General features: G+C 30.0%; 1 protein-coding gene across 1 annotated transcript in view; it reads right to left on the bottom strand.

Annotated features, from left to right (window-relative positions):
• Positions 1 to 363, bottom strand: part of LOC102671118 (rap1 GTPase-activating protein 1-like) — a 110,255-nt gene that overhangs the window by 9,231 nt on the left and 100,661 nt on the right. The window lies entirely within an intron of this gene.

The raw sequence follows: 363 nt of genomic DNA, 5'->3' as shown, positions 1-363 counted from the left end.
CTCTCTCTCTCTCTCTCTCTCTCTCTCTCTCTCTCTCTCTCTCTCTCTCTCTCTCTCTCTGTGCTTTTTCGCAGTTTAAAATCGAAGACTCGAATTTTCGCAATTCATTGTCTGGGATCGATAATAGGAACGATAAAAAAATTTTTTCAAGTCAGGTGGTATCGATAAATAAATGAATGTAAAAAAAAAAAAATAAATGTAAAAAAAAAAAATGTATTTTATAATTGTAATTATTATCGTAAATTGAGTAATTTTCAAATTGCGCAGCAGACGAGGTGAAAAATTTTTTTTTTTTTTGCATTTTGTTTAACTCGCGAAACTAATTAACGAAACAAGTTTAACGCAATATGTATACCGTTTTAA

Source organism: Apis dorsata, unplaced genomic scaffold (assembly GCF_000469605.1).
Source record: "Apis dorsata unplaced genomic scaffold, Apis dorsata 1.3 scaffold_129, whole genome shotgun sequence".
NCBI lineage: Eukaryota > Metazoa > Arthropoda > Insecta > Hymenoptera > Apidae > Apis > Apis dorsata.
Note: the sequence above shows the minus strand (reverse complement) of the source record. Positions and strands in the feature narration are given on the sequence as shown.